The sequence below is a fragment of the Arachis ipaensis genome, chromosome B01, assembly GCF_000816755.2.
Source record: "Arachis ipaensis cultivar K30076 chromosome B01, Araip1.1, whole genome shotgun sequence".
Classification (NCBI taxonomy): Eukaryota; Viridiplantae; Streptophyta; class Magnoliopsida; order Fabales; family Fabaceae; genus Arachis; species Arachis ipaensis.
Window position 1 is genome coordinate 53,391,400 of NC_029785.2, and position 16,664 is coordinate 53,408,063.

Genomic DNA, 16,664 nt, shown 5'->3' on the forward strand with positions numbered 1-16,664 from the left:
CATTCAGCTGGTGGATCTATACACATGAGAAAGACTGTTGAAGAGGCTCAAGAGCTTATTGATATAGTTGCTAGAAATCAACATCTGTACATAAGTAATAAGTCTTCCATGCAAGAAGAAGCTAAGGTATAAGGTAGTATCAACTGACTTTAGTCCTCAGGAACAAGTTGCTGAACTCAATCAGCAACTATTTCTATAACAAGACAGTTAGCAGAATTTAAGGAGATGCTACAAGAGACCAGAATTGCTAACAAGGATATGGAATCACAATTGAATCAGACAAAACAGCAGTTATCAAAACAGATAACAGAGGAATGCCAAGCAGTTCAATTAAGAAGTGGAAGAACGTTAAATACTCCAACTCAAAGTAGCAGAAAGCCAAGAAAAGAACAGCTGACAAAGGATGAACAACCTGCTACCCAAAATCCCTCTGAGGACAGTAAAAGCCCAGAGAGGAATAGGTCTGGCGATCAAATGCCAGAAACAGGTGAAAAACTGGCATTAAACTCCAAATCCACGTCCAGTTCTGGCGTTCAAACGCCAGAAAAGGGTAGGAACCTGGCGTTAAACGCCCAATCCATGTCCAGTTCTGGTGTTCAAACGCCAGTGAGGGATCAGACACCTGCAAGTGCTGATACTAACTCCCTCAAGAAGGCTTCTCAACCTGCCTCTGTAGGAAATAAACCTGCAGCAACTAAGGTTGAAGAATATAAAGCCAAAATACCTTATCCTCAGAAACTCCGCCAAACGAAATAGGATAAACAATTTGCTCGCTTTGCAGACTATCTCAGGACTCTTGAAATAAAGATTCTGTTTGTAGAGGCACTTGAGCAAATATCCTCTTATGCTAAGTTCATGAAAGAAATCTTAAGTCATAAGAAGGATTGGAGAGAAATAGAAAAGTTTTTCACACTGAAGAGTGCAGTGCAGTCATCCTAACAAGCTTACCAGAGAAGCTTAACGATCCCGGAAGCTTTATGATACCATGCACATTAGAGGGTACTTGTACCAAAATAGCTCTATGCGACCTTGGGGCAAGTATCAATCTAATCCCTGCATCTACTATCAGAAAGCTTGGCTTGGCTGAAGAGGTCAAACCAACCCGGATATGTCTTCAACTTGCTGATGGCACCATTAAACATCCATCAGGTATAATTGAGGACATGATTGTCAAGGTTGGGCCATTTGTATTTCCCACTGACTTTGTAGTGCTGGAAATGGAGGAGCACAAAAGTGCAACTCTCATTCTAGGAAGACCCTTCCTAGCAACTGGACGAACCCTCATTGATGTCCAAAAAGGGGAGGTGACCTTAAGAGTCAATGAGGACGAGTTCAAGCTGAATGCTGTTGAGGCAATGAAGCATCCAGACACATCACAAGACTGCATGCGTGTTGATATTATTGACTCCTTGGTAGAGGAGATCAACATGGCTGAGAGTCTCGAATCAGCGCTAGAAGATATCTTTAAAGATGTCCAGCTTGATCTAGAGGAATCAGAGGAAATAAAAGAGCATCTAAAAATTCCTTGGGAAGAGGAGAAACCTCCTAAACCCGAGCTCAAACCACTACCATCATCCCTGAAATACGCATTTCTGGGAGAAGGTGACACTTTTCCGGTGATCATAAGCTCTGCTTTAAATCCACAGGAAGAGAAAGTATTACTTCAAGTGCTGAGAACACACAAGGCAGCTCTTGGGTGGTCCATAAGTGATCTTAAGGGCATCAGCCCAGCAAGATGCATGCACAAGATCCTATTGGAGGATGATGCTAAGCCAGTGGTTCAACCACAGAGGCGACTAAATCCAGCCATGAAGGAAGTGGTGCAGAAAGAGGTCACCAAGTTACTGGAGGCTGGGATTATTTATCCCATTTCTGATAGCCCCTGGGTGAGCCCTGTCCAAGTTTTCCCCAAGAAGGGAGGCATGACAGTGGTTCATAATGAAAAAAATGAAATGGTTCCTACAAGAACAGTTACAGGGTGGCGTATGTGTATTGATTACAGAAGGCTCAATACAGCCACCAGGAAGGATCACTTTTCTTTACCATTCATAGACCAGATGCTAGAAAGACTAGCAGGTCATGAATACTACTACTTTTTGGATGGCTATTCAGGTTATAACCAAATTGCAGTAGATCCTCAGGACCAAGAGAAAACAGCATTCACATGTCCTTCTAGAGTGTTTGCCTAGAGAAGGATGCCTTTTGGTCTGTGCAATGCACCTGCAACCTTTCAGAGGTGCATGCTCTCTATCTTCTCTGATATGGTAGAGAAATTTCTGGAAGTCTTCATGGATGACTTCTCAGTATTTGGAGACTCATTCAGCTCCTGCCTTGACCATCTAGCACTTGTTCTAAAAAGATGTCAAGAGACCAACCTAGTTTTAAACTGGGAAAAATGTCACTTTATGGTGACTGAAGGAATTGTCCTTGGGCATAAAATTTCAAACAAGGGAATAGAGGTGGATCAAGCTAAAGTGGAAGTAATTGAAAAATTACCACCACCTGCCAATGTTAAAGGCAATCAAAAGCTTTCTGGGGCATGCAGGATTCTATAGGAGGTTTATAAAGGATTTTTCAAAAATTGCAAAATCTCTGAGCAATCTGCTAGCTGCTGACATACCATTTGTGTTTGACACAGAGTGTCTGCAGGCGTTTAAAACTCTGAAAGCTAAGCTGGTCACAGCACCAGTTATTTCTGCACCAGACTAGACATTACCATTTGAACTAATGTGTGATGCCAGTGACCATGCCATTGGTGCAGTACTGGGACAGAGGCATAAGAAGCTTCTGCATGTCATTTATTATGCTAGCCGCGTTTTAAATGATGCCCAGAAAAATTACACATTCACAGAAAAAGAATTTCTTGCAGTGGTTTATTCCATTGACAAGTTTAGATCATACTTAGTAGGATCCAAAGTGATTGTGTATACTGACCATGCTGCTCTTAAATATCTACTCACAAAGCAGGATTCAAAACCCAGGCTCATAAGATGGGTGTTGCTTCTGCAAGAGTTTGATATAGAAATAAGAGACAGAAAAGGGACAGAGAACCAAGTGGCTGATCATCTGTCCCGGATAGAACCAGTAGAAGGGGCGTCCTTTCCCTCTATTTAGATCTTTGAAACCTTTCCCGATGAGCAATTATTTGCCATTCAGGAAATACCACGGTTTGCAGAAATTGCAAACTATAAAGCTGCAAGATTCATACCCAAGGAGTACAGCAGGTAACAAAAGAAAAAATTAATTACTGATGCAAAATACTACCTGTGGGATGAACCATATCTCTTTAAGAGATGTGCAGACGGAATAATCCGTAGGTGTGTGCCTAGAGAAGACGCACAAAAATTCCCCAAATGTGAAATAAAGCATTACACATGGGGTAAAAATAAACATTGAAACATGAGCATGTAACATCAAAAGTGGGAAAATATGGGAAAATAGGTAAAGAAGCTTTGCTTTAGAAAGTATGTATGTTAGGTGAGATCTTAGACTAATTAAGGATTCACTTATTAGCTCACTTAGCCTTATAGATATACCCTTACCTTTACCTTGGCCCCATTACAACCTTAATTCAAGACCTCATGAATTTTGGTATGTCTATATTCTATAATTGTTGATTGGTTAGATGAAGAACAAAGTTATAGAAAGAAAGAATAAAAGGAAGAATAGAGTGATTAACCCAATAAACACTGAGTGACTAGAGAGTAAACACAAAATCAGTGAGGGTTCAATAGCTCATTAACATATATCTCTTCTTAGATTATTAATTGTCTTTCAAGTTTATAAAATGTTTTTTTTTTCTTTCCCATCTCAATTGTAAAGGCACTTTATCACTATCTAAAGTTTGGCTACATATATATATGACTCCTTGAAAATGTGAATTAATTCAACTACATGCAAGCTTTATATTCAAGTGAATAAAAATTAGAATTGCATGATGCATCATTCATTTAGGTAGTTGCATTTAGATTAGATTACATTGCATGACATTGCACCACTTTAACCTTACCTTACTCTTTATCTTGGACTTAGCATGAGGACATGCTATTGTTTAAGTGTGGGGAGGTTGATAAACCCATATTTTATGATATATTTTGTGCTTAATCTGAGTGATTTATTCAATCCTTCACCCACTTATTCATATTAACTGCATGGTTTTACTTTCCCTTCCTTATTATGTGATGTATGTGAAAAACATGTTTCCTATGCTTTAAAATTAATTATTTTAATTACCTTTATTTCCATTCGATGACGTGATTAGTGTGTTGAGTAGTTTCAGATCTTCTAAGGCAGGAATGACTCAAAGGATGGAAAGGAAACATACAAAAAAGGAAGGAAAGCATAAAACGAAGTTTGTGAAGAAACTGGTAGCCACGCGATCGCATGGACGACGCGGCCGCATGCCAGTGCGAAGAGAGCGCGATGCGAACGCGTGACTAACGCTATCGCGCGCCTCGAGCTAAACACATATGACGCGGTCACATGACTGACGCGACCACGTGCCAAGGAAAACTACAAATGATGCGACCGCGTGACCCACGCGGACGCGTGACAGAGGCCACGCACCAGAAATTGCAGAAAACGCTCCCAGCGAATTCTGAAGCCCTTTTTGGCCCAAATCCAAGTCCAGAAGGCATAGACCAGAGGTTATGAAGTGGGGGAATGCATCCATTCAAAGAGAGTCTCCACTTTAGTTAGTTTTCATGATTTAGATTTAGTTTAGAGAGAGGTTCTCTCCTCTCTCTTCTCTCTTTAGGATTAGGATTTAGAATTAGGATTTTATTCGCTTTCAGGATTATCTCTTTATCAGGTTCAATATTCCCTTTTATTTACTTTCGCAATTTAATTTATGAATTCTTCGATGTTACAGATTACTTTTTTGAATTAATGTTATTTGAGGTATTTCAGTTTAATATTGCTTTATTTTATTTATGTTGCTATTATTCCCAATCTGAAGACATTTTTATTCCAGTAGATTTACTTTTCTCCTTTTGGTCTTGGTTAAGAAATCAGTAACTCAGGAGTTATCAAACTCAAACATGATTGATAATTGTTATCTTTGCTAATTAAATTGAACTTTAATAATCCTAATCTTTTCTTAGGAAATAAATAGGATCCGAAGATCAAACCAATTAATCCCTTGACCTTCCTTTATCTTAGTAAAGGTTAATAAAGTGGAACTAAGATTCAATTTTCATCATCATTGATAAGGATAGCTAGGATAGGACCTCTAATTTCTCATACCTTGCCAAAAGTTTATTTACAGTCATTTATTTATTTTACTTGCCATTTAAATTGCTTGTTCTTCATTTACTTTATTTGCTAATTAAACTATTCACTCCTCATTCTCAAAACCCCAATTTACAATCTCCATAACTAATAATAAGAACATACTTCCCTGCAGTTTCTTGAGAAGATGACCCGAGGTTTGAATACTTCGGTTATCAATATATTTAGGAGTTTGTTACTTGTGACAACCAAAACGTTTGTACGAAGGGATTTCTGTTGGTTTAGAGACTATATCTACAACGCGACTATTTTTATAAAATTCTTTACTGGCAAAAATCCTAACGTCAGACGTATGGGGTATTGACTTCATGGGGCCTTTCCCACCATCATACTCAAACACTTATATTCTGGTGGCAGTCGAGTATGTATCCAAATGGGTAGAGGCCATTGCAACACCCACCAATGATACTAAGACAGTGCTGAAGTTCCTCCAGAAACATATCTTCAGCAGGTTTGGTGTCCCTAGAGCACTAATCAGTGATGGGGGCACTCACTTCTGCAACAAACAACTTTACTCTACTATGGTCCGATATGGAATTAGCCACAAGGTGGCAACTCCATATCATCCACAGACAAATGGGCAAGCTGAAGTCTCTAATAGAGAACTAAAAAGAATCCTGGAACGGACTGTAAGTACCCGTAGAAAGGATTGGGCAAGAAGCTTGGATGACGATCTGCGGGCATACAGAACAGCATTCAAGACTCCTATAGGGACCTCTCTATACCAGCTTGTGTATGGTAAGGCCTGTCATCTGCCCGTGGAACTGGAGCATAAGGCCTACTGGGCAACCAGGTTCCTAAACTTTGATGCCAAATTAGCTGGAGAAAAAAGATTGCTCCAGCTGAATGAGCTAGAGGAATTCAAACTCACTACTTTCGAAAATGCCAAGCTTTACAAAGAGAAAGCAAAAAGGTGGCATGACAGAAAACTGTCATCTAGAGTCTTTGAACCAGGACAGAAGGTTCTGCTGTTTAACTCTAGGCTCAGATTATTTCCCGGGAAACTAAAATCCCGGTGGAGGGGACCATATATGATTATAAGTGTGTCAACATATGGCTTTGTGGAGCTTCAAGACATTGATTCTAATAAGAAGTTCATTGTTAATGGACAGAGAGTCAAGCATTATCTTGAAGGCAATTTTGAGCAAGAATGCTCAAAGCTGAGACTAGATTAAAAGCTCAGTAAGGTCCAGCTAAAGACAATAAAGAAGGGCTTATTAGGAGGCAACCCAATTTTTACTTATCTATGTTAATTTTCTGTTTTCCATTTTTATTTTATGTTTTCTTTAGGATGATGATCATGTGGAGTTACAAAAATCAAAGCAAAATCAAAAACAGCATTAAAAATAGCTCACCCTGGAGGAAGAGCTTACTGGCGTTTAAACGCCAGTAAGAAGCATCAGACTCGTGTTTAACACCAGAAAGAAGCATCAAGCTGGCATTAAACGCCAGAAACAAGCTATAGTCTGGTGTTTAACGCCAGAAATAAGTACCAACTTGGTGTTAAACACCAATAAAGGGAGAAAAGCTGGCGTTTAACGCCAGAAACAAGCAGCAGTCTGGCGTTAAACGCCAGGATTGCACTCTAAGGGCATTTACAGGCCTGAATGGAGCAGGGATGCTAAGTCCTTGACCCCTCAGGATCTGTGGACCCACAGGATCCCCACCTACCCCACCCTCTTTTCCATACTATCTTCACCACTCACATCCATCCATCATAAACCCCTCATACACACTATCACCCTCCCTTGGCCGCACCCACCACACATCTCCATCTCCTCCTTTCTTTCTTCTTTTGCTCGAGGACGAGCAAACAGTTTAAGTTTGGTGTGGAAAAAGCCCCGCTTTTTAATTTTCCATAACCATATGGCACCTTTCATAAGATTAGAGAAGATCAAATAGCTATGAGGGAGGAGTAACAAAGGCAAGGAAGAGACATAGAGGAGCTCAAGAGCACCATTGGTTCTTCAAGAGGAAGAAGACGCCACCCTTACTAAGGTGGACCCGTTCCTTAATCTCCTTATCTATTTATTTTTTCTGTTTTCGCTCTCTATGCTTTATGTTTATTTATGTTTGTGTCTTTCTTACATGATCATTAGTGTCTAGTGTCTATGCCTTAAAGTATGAATGTCCTATGAATCCATCACCTTTCTTAAATGAAAAATATTTTTAATCACAAAAGAACAAGAAATACATGATTTCAAATTCATCCTTGAAATTAGTTTAATTATTTTGATGTGGTGACAATACTTTTTGTTTCTCTGAATGAATGCTTGAACAGTGCATTTGTCTTTTGAATTTGTTGTTTATGAATGTTAAAATTGTTGGCTCTTGAAAGAATGATGAAAAAGGAGAAATGTTATTTGATAATATGAAAAATCATAAAATTGATTCTTGAAGCAAGAAAAAGCAGTGAAAAGCAAAAGCTTGCGAAAAAAATTGGCAAAAAAAAAAGAAGAAAAAGCAAGCAGAAAAAGCCACGAGCTTTTTAAACTAAAAGGCAAAAGCAAAAAGCTAGTAACCTTTTAAACCAAAAGGCAAGGGCAAAATAAAAAGGATCCAAGGCTTTGAGCATTAATGGATAGGAGGGCCCAAAGGAATAAAATACTGGCCTAAGTGGCTAAACCAAGCTGTCCCTAACCATGTGCTTATGGCGTGAAGGTGTCAAGTGAAAAGCTTGAGACTGAGCGGTTAAAGTCGTGATCCAAAGCAAAAAAAAAAAAAAAGAGTGTGCTTAAGAACCCTGGACACCTCTAATTGGGGACTCTAGCAAAGTTGAGTGATAAACCACTATTTTATGGTTTATAATGTGTTTAATTGTGTGGTTTTATCATGATCTTTACCCACTTATTCATATAATTAGCATGCATTTATATTTCCTTCCTAAAATTATTACATGATTTAAAACTTGCTTCCTAGAGATTTTTAATTATGTATTTTAATTCTCCTTTATTCCATTCGATGCCGTGATCTGTGTGTTAAGTGTTTCAGGCTTTATAGGGCACGAATCAGTTGGAGATTGGAAAGGAAGCTTGCAAAAATAGAAGGAACACAAGAAATTAAGGAGATGACCAGCGAGAAGTGACGCGGCCGCATGGCTCACGTGACCGCGCGAAAGAGAGGAAATCGCAGTGACGCGGCCGCATGGCTCACGCGACCGCGCGGATTGGAATAGCATAAGTGACGCGGAGGCATGGACGACGCGCCCGCGTGGCAAAGATAAACGCCGAATGACGCGTCCGCATGAATGACGCGATCGCGTGACGTGCGTGATCTGCATAATCTGGAGAATTCGCTGGGGGCGATTTTGGACCCTGTTTTGACCCAGTTTTCGGCCCAGAAAAGCAGACCAGAGCCAGAGAACATGCAGAAACGAAAACAACATTCATTCTACACAATTTTAGTTTTTAGATCTAGTTTTACCCCTCCTCTAGGTTTTCTCTCTACACATTCATAGTTCTTAGGATTTTTATTTTCTATTGCTCTTTGCATTGGGATATTGAGAAGAGTTATTACCTCATCAAGACTTCGTCATTCTAGTTCGTTTATTTATTTGTATTTTATTTTATTTTGCTACTATGAGCTGCTTGTTTCTTTCGCTAGATGACGCATTCACTTCCTGATCCAAGCTTGCCAGTATTCGATCCTGAGATTGAAAGAACTATTTCACAAATAAGGCAAGCTCGACGTCGGTTAGTCCTCTCTGAGGGCGGATCTGAAACGTCATTTGAGGAAGAAACCAGCCCCCGTTCTACTGATTTGGTTGATTTACGTATCGGTGACATGGCAGCACCTAAGAGAGTTACTATCCAGGAGGCTGGAGCCCCTGATTTTACAATGCAACCGTTTCAAGCGCATCACCCAGCGGTGGCTATAGACTTTGAAATAAAGACTGCACTGCCCAATTTGATGCCCAAGTTTCATGGCTTACCTGCTCAAGAGCCTATCAAGCACCTGAGAGATTTTCAAGCAGCCTGTTCTACTGTCAGGCGTGACGGTACAGATGAAACTTCAATTTTGTTGAAAGCTTTCCCGTTTTCTCTTGAGGGAAAGGCAAGAGAGTGGTACTACACTCAACCCGTAGCAACTGTATCCAACTGGGATACACTGAGAAGAGAATTCTTGGAAAAATTCTTTCCCGCTGAAGTTACTGATAAACTGAGGAAAGATATTTCTATGATTGTTTAGGACGAATCCGAGACTCTCTATGAATACTGGGAGCGCTTCAATAATCTTCTGGAAGCTTGCCCCCACCATTTGATTGATAAGATAGTGTTACTCAGTTACGTCACACAGGGCATGAGGCCCCAAGATAAGACCACATTGGAAAGTGCTAGCAATGGGTCTATGAAAAAGTACAAGACCACTGATGAGGCATGGCAATTGATTAGCAACTTAGCTGAATCTACACGGAATCACAGGCAGAAATAAGGCCGTTCAAAAGCCATTACAGAAGTATCCTCTAGCAGAGAGACTGCTGCTCTAACTTACAGCATCTGTGAAATGACCAACTTGCTGAAGCAGATGCAATTGAATCAACAACAAGTTCAGCAAGCTCAACCTTCTCCACCACAGCAAAACCAATAGTTAGTCCCACAGAGATTTTACGGAATCTGTGCTGATTATAGCCACTATACTGATGAATGTCTGCAGCTCCAGCAGGAAGACAACACCGTGGCAGCCACTCATAACTTCTATGACCACCCCAACCAAGGGTACAATCAAAGTGGCAATTACAACCATGGATGGCAGGACAATTCTAACCAGAATTGGAGGGACAACAACAATAGAGGAGACAGAGACAATCAGGAAAATCAGAGGTGGAATAATAACAACAACAGGCAATAGAACCAGTACCAGCCATACAGAGCACCTCACCAGAGGCAATCCCAAGGACCACAGAATACCCAATAGCAGACCTCTCAAATTACCTATCCTTCTTCATCTACTAATGATGACTTATTACAATCTATTGATCGGAGACAACAGACCATGGAAAATAAATTAATGCCACTCTAAATGGTCTGAACGCTACTTTGCAAGCTCTTGTCTCATAGATTGGATCAATGAATAACTCCAATAACCAGCATTTGAGCTCCAGTGGAATTCCCTCTCAACCATTACCCAATCCCAAGGGTGGCATTAATGCCATCACCCTAAGGTCCGGAACCACACTACAGGAGAGGAACCAGGAGGAGCCAAGCCCACCAGAACACACCTCAGCTGAAGAGGTAGTGGAAATAGAAGATGTTGAAGAGGAAGAAGGCATACAGGACATAGCTGAAAAAGAAGAAGTTCAACCACAGGAGGAAGCATCAAAAGGCGCAGACACTGCAGAAGACACCACTCATATTCCATTTCCACAACTTGCAAGGAAGCCCAGGAAGCAGCTGGAACCTGATCCAAAAATGGTAGAGATATTCAAAAAGGATGAGGTAACTGTTCCTCTATTTGATGTTATTCAACAGGTACCTAAATATGCAAAGTTTCTAAAAGATTTATGTATACATAAAAACAAAATTAATGAATTAGAAACTATTCCTTTAGGTAGTTCCATATCTGCTTTAATGGGTGGTTTACCTGAAAAATGTAGTGACCCAGGTCCTTGTATGGTTAATTGTACTATTGGTGGTGTGATAATTTCTGACTGCATGTGTGATTTAGGAGCATGTGTAAGTATAATGCCTTTGTCTATATATGATATTTTGAGGCTCCCTCCCTTAAAAAGGTCAGCAGCTCGTTTTGTGTTAGCAGATAAAAGCATTATTACAGTGGTTGGAGTTGCTGAAGATGTATTAGTAGGCATTAAGGGACTCACATTCCCCACTGATTTTTATATTCTGGAGATGCCCCAAAATGACTCTGAGAAGCCGTCATCAATCCTACTTGGAAGACCTTTCCTGAAGACATCAAAGTTCAAATTGGATGCTTTTTCAGGAACATACTCTTTTGAAATAGATGGTCGAGTAGTAAGCTTCGATCTGAATGGAGTTCTGAAGTACCCTCCAGAAGATCATTCTATCTTCCAGTGTGACATCATTGACGAAACCGTAGCTGAAGTTCACCAGGAGGAGTTAGAAGAGAAGCACACAGGACAAGGTCCGAGTGTGGGGACACTCTTGAACGACAATGATGGCACTTCGCCATTTTCACCAGCTTCAGACAATCCAGAGCCTGACCATGAGCAGAAGTTAGAGTTGAAACCCCTTCCTCCACACTTCAAATATGCTTACCTTGAGGACAAGCAAAAGTGTCCAGTTATCATTGTAAGGGATCTCACTTCTCAACAAGAAGAGCAGTTACTTAGTGTGCTGAGGAGGCACAAGAAGGAAATTGAGTGGAGTTTGGCGGATATAGTAGGCATCAACCCTCAAGTCAGTGAGCATAGAATATTTTTAGAAGAGGGAGCAAGACCTGTCCGTCAACCCCAGAGAAAACTGAACCCCACTATCTTAGAGGTTGTCAAGAAAGAAGTGACCAGACTACTAGAGGCAGATATCATCTATCCCATTTCAGACAGTGAATGGGTGAGCCCAGTACAAGTGGTGCCCAAGAAGTCTGGCGTCACTACAGTGAAGAATGAGCATGGAGAGCTCATAGCAACTAGAGTACAGAACTCTTGGAGGGTCTGCATTGATTACAGACGCCTCAACCAAGCCACTCGTAAGGATCACTATCCTCTTCTATTCATTGATCAAATGCTGGATCGCCTGTCAGGTAAATCACATTATTATTTTTTAGATGGTTACACAGGTTATTTCCAGATTCATATAGCTCCTGAGGATCAGGAAAAAACTACTTTTACATGTCCTTTTGGGACTTATGCTTACAAGAGAATGCCCTTTGGCTTGTGCAATGCACCAGCTACCTTCCAAAGGTGCATGATGAGTCTTTTCTCTGATCTTATTGAGGATTGTATGGAAGTTTTTATGGATGATTTTAGTGTGTATGGTGATTCCTTTAGCCTTTGCTTAGATGGATTGTCTAGAGTATTAGATAGATGTGTCAGTACAAACCTTGTATTAAATTTTGAAAAATGTCACTTTATGGTAAAATAAGGTATTGTACTAGGACATGTTGTGTCTAATACTGGCATTTCTGTAGATCCAGCAAAGGTGGATGTTATTTCTAGTTTACCTTACGCCTCTTCTGTGAGGGAAGTCTATTCGTTCCTTGGCCATGCAGGTTTTTACAGAAGATTCATTAAGGACTTCAGTAAGGTAGCACTTCCCTTATCCAGACTACTGCAGAAGGATATTGAGTTCGAGTTCAGTGAGGATTGCAAACAAGCATTTGATAAGCTGAAGACCGCCCTGACTCAAGCTCCAATTGTGAGAGGACCAGACTGGAGCCAGCCATTTGAAATAATGTGCGACGCCTCCAACCATGCAGTAGGAGCAGCACTGGCTCAGCGTGAAGGTAAGGATCCTTTTGTTATCACTTATGCGTCTAAAACTTTAGATGCCGCTCAGTCCAATTACACTACTACTAAGAAAGAGCTTCTTGCTATTGTTTTTGCTCTGGATAAATTCTGAGCCTATTTACTTGGTACTAAAGTAGTAGTGTATTCAGACCACGCAGCTCTAAAGTATCTATCAGCTGAAAAGGAGTCCAAACCAAGGCTTATACGTTGGATACTACTATTACAAGAATTTGATTTGGAAATTAAGGATAGGAGCGGTAACCAGAATCTAGTGGCAGACCACTTGAGTTGCCTTGAGCACATTAAGGATCATTCTAATCCTATAGATGATAATTTCCCATTTGATAACCTGCAAGCAGTATTTGAGGTAGTCCCTTGGTATGCACCTGTAGCTAATTATCTAGTTAGCCGCACTTTTCCTCCAAACTTTTCTAAGCATCAAAGAGACAAGCTGAAAAGTGAGTCTAAATATTATATATGGGATGACCCATATTTATGGAGATGTGGTGCTGACCAGGTAATTAAGACAGTGTGTACCTCAATCAGAATTTCAGTCCATCTTAGAGGCCTGTCACTCATCTGAGAGTGAAGGACATTTTGGCTCTCAAAGAACAGCTAGAAAAATCTTAGACTGTGGATTCTGGTGGCCTACTCTTTTTAGAGACGCTGCTAAATTTTGTAGATCTTGTTTTCCATGCCAAAAATTTGGTAATATATCCAAGAGGGATGAGATGCCTCAACAAATTATGCTTTTCTGTGAAATTTTTTATGTTTGGGGCATTGACTTCAAGGGTCCTTTTTCCAAATTCTAATGGTTATTTTTATATATTGTTAGCTGTGGATTATGTTTCCAAATGGGTGGAAGCAATTTCTACCTGCACTGATGATGCTAACACTGTTGTTTCCTTTGTGAGAAACCACATTATTTGTCGCTTTGGATCACCACGAGCAATCGTGAGCGATCAAGGCACCCATTTTTGTAACAGGAGACTAACAAGATTAATGAAGAAGCATGGGATCATTCATAAGGTTGCAACAGCATACCATCCTCAGACTAATGGGCAAGCCGAGGTGTCAAACAGAGTCACGCAGGAGCATGGCTGGAGGCGTGCCAATGGCACAAATTGCCCCACGTGACCGCGTCACCGACGCGTCCGCGTCGAGTGGGAACATTGGCCTCCCACGCGACCGCGTCACCCACGCGGCCGCGTGCCCTGGAATTCGACGTAAAAAGGGTGCAAGACCGAAAGTTGTGCTAGAGTGGTGCTGGATTAGTGCTGAACGCACAATTCTTCCCACGCGGCCGCGTGACCGACGCAACCGCATCACATCCTTCTAATGGCCACTCACGCGATCACATGCCCCACGCGATCGCGTCACCCAATATTTGGCAATTAATGATTTTGAACAGAGAGTTGTGCGAGTGCAAGGCTGCCCTCACGCCAGTGGCATAAAATGGGTCACGCGACCGCGTGACCGACGCGACTGTGTCAATCAGTAAAACGGGTCCCATTACGTCTTTCCAAGCACTCACGAGTCCTCCTTCACTGCGGACATGGCCGTTCTACTATGGTGCATCCTTACAGACCAACCTCTGAACCTACCAAGACACATCCGGAATGCCATGGGATACGTACAAATCGTGGGCAACTTACCTTTCCCCGCCTTGGTCTCAGATCTTATCTCAGCAGCCAGAGTCTCCTTCAGAGCTGGGGACACCAAAGCCATACTTCCACGGGATGATCAATATGTCCCTAATGGGAAATATATCAGACCCTCAGCAGCCACTACAAGCCAGCCCACTGAACCGGCTCAGGACATTTCTCCTTCCGTACCACAAGCACCTACAACAGACCAACTGCTCCATCAGATACTCGACAGGTTGGATCGGCAGGAACACAAAGCTAAGATGAGAGAGCGCCGTAACAAGCACCGATTCACATACCTCAAGGAGCTGATTATGGGAAAATTCAAGGACTCAGACACCCCGGACTCCACTTCCTTTACCAGCATAGGGAGCCATGATGGTCCCAACTGTGGAGATACTGCTACCAGCCCACCCCTATTCCTGACAGATGGCACCGAAGAAGGTGCAAAGCCTTAAGTGTGAGGAAGTCGGTCAGTACCTGACTTTCGGAGGTAATTTCTCTTCCCTAAACACCAATAAATTAGGATATTTAGTTAGTTTTTCTTTTGTAGAATAGGATAAATTGCATAGTAATAGATTAGTTGCATGCATGTTCTACTTGATTGAAAAGACAATAAGTTTCTTCTAAGACTCTATTTTTGGAACAAATTTTCACTAATTTTAATTAAAATTTTTATGTTAAATTTGCTTGAAGTTGTATTTGGAACATGATTTTTAAGCTAAAGAACACACAACCTGTGAGATTTGAGCCTTTATGCATGGTTACATTATTTAACCATAATTATTTTATTCTTGTGTGTTTACTTCTCTATGATTGTGATCTATATTTTGTTCCATCCTATATGTCCAATGTTTATTATATTTATATGTTTGCATATGATTGAGGCCATTAATTGTTTAACTCACTTATCCAAATTAAGCCTACCCTTTCAATTACCTTTGTTAGCCACTTTAAGTCTTTAAATCCCATTTGTTCTATATTTTACCACATTACTAGCCTTAAGTAGAAAAACAATTATATATCCCAAATTGAATCTTTGGTTAGCTTAAGATAGAATTGTGTGTGCTAATTAAGTATGGGAAATTGTGGGAACAAAAGATAATAAGGGAGTGTATCATGATAATATAATGGGAATTTGGAAACCTACTCATGTGAAACTATAAGAATAAAAAATCTATGTGCATTGATAAGCTATGTTTATTTTTATGTTTATGAAAAAAAATAAAAAATATTCAATAAATAAATAAGGGGACAAAATTACCCCAATGCTAAGTTAAGAATTCAAGGATCAATGCATGTATGATAAAATTAAAATAAAAAGTTGATACATGAGTATGGAATGTGAAAGGAAATTCTGGGTAGCTAGGTATGAATTCTAAAGTTATATAGAATATATATAGGTTATGTTAAAGCTTGGGTTAATTAAAGATTCAGTTTATAAGCTTACCTAACCATATGTGTATCCTTACCATTACCTTGGCCCCATTACAGCCTTGAAAAGACCTCATGATGTTTGCATTGGTATATTAAATGTTGTTGATTGGTTAGGAGAAGAACAAAAAAAAATTTAGGGAGCATGATTAGAGAAGGATGGAGTGATTACCCTATACACTAGAGAGACTAGAGTGTACATGCATCTTCAGTGAGGGTTCAATGCTTGAAATTCTATGTTCCCTGCTTTCATGAGCTATCTTCTTGCATTTTTATCTGTTCTTGCTGTATGAGAATTGAATTAGTGGAATTTGATTTGTAATTGTTGTAATTGTTTTATTTACTATTGATCAAGTGGACAAGAATCATATAGTTGCATTCACATATATAGCTTGCATTGCATTGCATGAATTTTACATGTTCCTACTCATTTATTTTATCTCCTTCAACTAAGCATGAGGACATGCTAATGTCCAAGCGTGGGGAGGTTGATAAACCATTATTTTATAGTTTATATTGGGTTTAATTGCGTGGTTTTATCAAATCTTTACCCACTTATTCATTAAATTAGCATGTATTTACAATTCCTTCCCAAAATTACTCCATGGTTGAAAACTCGCCTCCTAGAGATTTTTAATTATGTATTTTAATTCTGCTTTATTCCATTCGATGCCGTGATCTGTGTGTTAAGTGTTTCAGGCTTTATAGGGCATGAATGAGTTGGAGATTGGAAAGGAAGCTTGCAAAAATAGAAGGAACACAAGAAATAGAGGGGATGACCAGTGAGAAGTGACGCGGCCGCATGGCTCACGCGACCGCGCGGATTGGAATAGCACAAGTGACGCGGAGGCGTGGACGACGCGCTCGCGTGG